Genomic DNA, 3,525 nt, shown 5'->3' with positions numbered 1-3,525 from the left:
GCGGCGGCACAGGTCCTGGCGCTTCGCTCTCGTCGCGAACGAAGCAGAAGGACAAAGACGTGAGAATTGCTTATTTTGTGAAAATTAGAAAATATCACAAAACGCACAAAAACACTCGCCATACATCTTGTTCAGACACTGCGAGAAAAGTAAGGCTGGTTTTGGATATTCCTTTATGGTAAATAAATTTATTGTTCACAGGTTGCTTTTTTTTATAAATATTGCTTTGTTATTTTACTTATAACCTACTGCTACTTTAAATTAGCAATTTATGCTACAGAACAATCGTAACTAATCATTATAAAAACAACAATAACTATATAGAGAGGTTAGTAAGGTTCGTTGGATACATCCTTTACAGTCTCCTTCGAGCAATAAATCCATGAATTCGTCTGCTTTTTAGCAGCCTTTACGCTTAAAAAATAAAATTCTTTATCATTTAAATTTTGTTGTTGTACTATTTGTAGTTGTTGTAAAAGATTGTTGTTGTTGTAGGCGTCTAGGCTTTAATCTTGAGAATTTCAAGTCCCTGGAAGGAGTTTTAAAGCTCTGCCCTTCTTTTTTTTATTAAAGTGCTTTAAATATTAATTTGTTATTTAAATAAAGTCTTTATTTACTTTAATAAATGATTTATTTCTGAGTGCAAGAAAGCACATGGCGACACGCAGTCGTTTCTTGAAGCACGAGCAGAAATCTCCACTCGCCGTGTGACAGTTGCGAGCTACTTCAGTGGCTCCTTGGCTTCATCTCCATCTACATCTCCATCTCCAGATGGAGATCCAGTTCGGGCTGTGTGTCAACATCAGCGTGGTTTGTTGCCCTGCAGTCCATGCATAATTAGTAGCCATGCCAGCAGTGCTCCTCCTTTAGCTCCTGCTCCTCCTTTAGCTAGTCAGGCACTTGAAACCGCAACACGGAAGCTGTCGTCGTCGCAGGACTCTTGGCGCTCTCACATTCGCATCCATGTCGGCCAGGACAATTGCCGCTGTCACTCAGCCAGTTGATTGGAGTGAAAGTTAAAGTTGAGCTCGGCAAAGTAATTGTCGCCTTGTTCAGAATGTTTTTTATTTTTTTTTTTGTACATGAGAACCTCTGCCTTAACCCTTTTGCCATTGAGAAATTGTTAATGTTTTCAGGACGAGCTCCGTGAAACGGATATACAAAGCAAATTGTGTGCATTAGCCGGGATGAGAGAGCAGTGTGAGTAAAATGTCCTTCCGAATTGAACGATTTTCAATAAAGGCCAGGCAGCCAGCCAGGCCGAAAGGTAACATTGGGCCATTCAGCCTGGCAAAACCATATACACACACTCCAAAATGTGTGTGCCTTGGTTACGGTCAAAGGACACGTATAATAGATTGCCAGTTAGTTGCCCCAAAAAGGGTCACACACACACAAAACGGGGGGCGTCAAATAAGCCGGTAAGTTATCAGCTCTTGGACACCAAAGGTATTTCCAGCCTGAGAGCCAGCCAAAAATCCAGAGGAAAATTTAAATAGCCCATTGAAAATGAACTAGTAGTTTTTATCACCTTGCCCAGCTCTCTTCAAGTGTTAACACGCGTTTTCAATTAGCCTAACTAGCTGCTCTTTGAGCTCCAGCGGAAGTAGCCTCTAAAATACCTTTCGCACAGCTTTAACAAGCTGTGGAAAATTGCTTACTTAACAGGACTCCAGGATTAAAAACTATAGAAACCAAAGCGTTTGAATAGAATTACAAGGCTTATGTTACAGTTGATTACATAAAATATATACAATGTGGTAAGCTTGTAAGCTTAGCTTTGGTTTTGTCAAAAAACTGGCATTTTGAAAACTTTATTTTAATTCCCAGCTAACAACAGTAGATCTGTATTTATACTTTTCCTAAATCGAAATGTTCTGATAAGTTAACTTAATGCTAATTTCAGGTTTTCTCCTCTAAATTCATCGTTTATTTATTTTTTTTTTTTTGCAACTCCACCGCAAGGTATCCTTTGGATTCCCGGCTTCCGTCTGTCTGGCTGTCTAGTCCCATTGTCTTGGCAAGTGTGACGAAGTGCTGTCTGTGTTGTTTCTGTGTGTGTGTGCGTGCAGCTGGCAGGGTGTGTTTCAGTGTCCTGACTTCCGCTCATAACTCGACTCGACTTTTAGCCACCTCAAGAGCTGACTTGACGGACGTGGCTTATTGTTTCATTTTGCTGCCGCGTTGGCTTATGACTGAAACAGCATACAAAAGCAATTTATCAAGCCCTAATTGTGTGTGTGTGTGTGTGTGTGTGTACGGGTGTACGGGTGTACTTGTCATTGGTGTGTCAGAAGAACTTAGCTTTAGTTGGTTGTACTTTCAAGTTGTCCCCCACTCCAGCGGTGTGTTCCCCCCTTTTTTTCTCCTTTCATTTTGAATCCTATTTACTTGCGACTGACAATTGATGAACTTGAAAGTGGAGCAATGCGAGGAAAAACCCAGGGGCCGCAGCCACAAAATAGAAAAAATATAAAATCCGGGGATTGACACTTTCCATATTCCGAAGTGAACTCTGCTCTGTTTTATTCCACATTTCGGGGCATATTTCATGCACGAGAATAAAAAGCTATTAGGGCTAGGCGTGGTGGAGCTGTGGGAAAAACGAGAAAAGACAGCCGGCCAAACGACAGCTGTCTTCAACTGCAGCCCGAGTGCATAAATCTTGCGCTGAAATGTCAGCACAGGACGAACGACAAAAACGCGCCCAGCACTGTGATAAAATGGTACAGCGTGCAGCTTTTATATGACACTGCTACTGCTACACTGAGAGAAATCAGGGAGCCCATAAGCTTCAGAATTTTAGCGTCAAATCCCTGGGTAACACCTCAAAAACGTACTGTGATGGTAGTTGTCTCTGAACAGAATCGGGTTGTGAAGCAGAAAGTTTTAAAAAAATAAAATTACATTTATTTATGACTTTATAGATTAAATATTTGCAATTTTACGATTTCTTTGCCACTTTTTTCTTACCAGTGTAGCGCTAGTGTTACTGTTACCAGAGGAGACTCTCCATTCACTCGTTACAGTCTGGGGTTTCTTAAGCTCGCAGATTAACTCGAGGCAGCGGGACTGGGTGGCTTTTGTGGGTGGAGGTCCTGGCTGTCGACAGGCGGCTGGATTGCGCGGTTTTTGGCCTCCTTCTTCCTTTCAGCGGCAGAGCCAAGTCAAATTGCAAATTGCATATTCAAATGCGGCGGCTTTTTCCAGTCTGCGGCTGTCGCTTGTACAAATACTAAAGATTTGCTCATGCAGCGCAAAAATAACTGGCTGAATATAGAGTATATAGAGTATATATATAGAATTGGGTCCTTCGCATTTGACTGGCAGGCGCAAATGTTGTGGCCCCAAATTGAAAATTAAACTCGGCGCCATCACCGAAAAAGAGTTGCACAATCGTCGTCGTCGGGGTTCACATGCCTCATATCTGACCCGCCCGACCGACCGACCCGACCACCTGACCTGGAACAAAATGGAACTGTCTTGTGAGAGGTCTTGGCCCAAAGAAATGTCCCCAAAAAGATG

This window comes from Drosophila kikkawai, chromosome 3R (genome assembly GCF_030179895.1).
Source record: "Drosophila kikkawai strain 14028-0561.14 chromosome 3R, DkikHiC1v2, whole genome shotgun sequence".
NCBI classification, from domain to species: Eukaryota; Metazoa; Arthropoda; class Insecta; order Diptera; family Drosophilidae; genus Drosophila; species Drosophila kikkawai.
The sequence above is the reverse complement of the archived record's forward strand: the minus strand, read 5'-3'. Positions refer to the sequence as shown.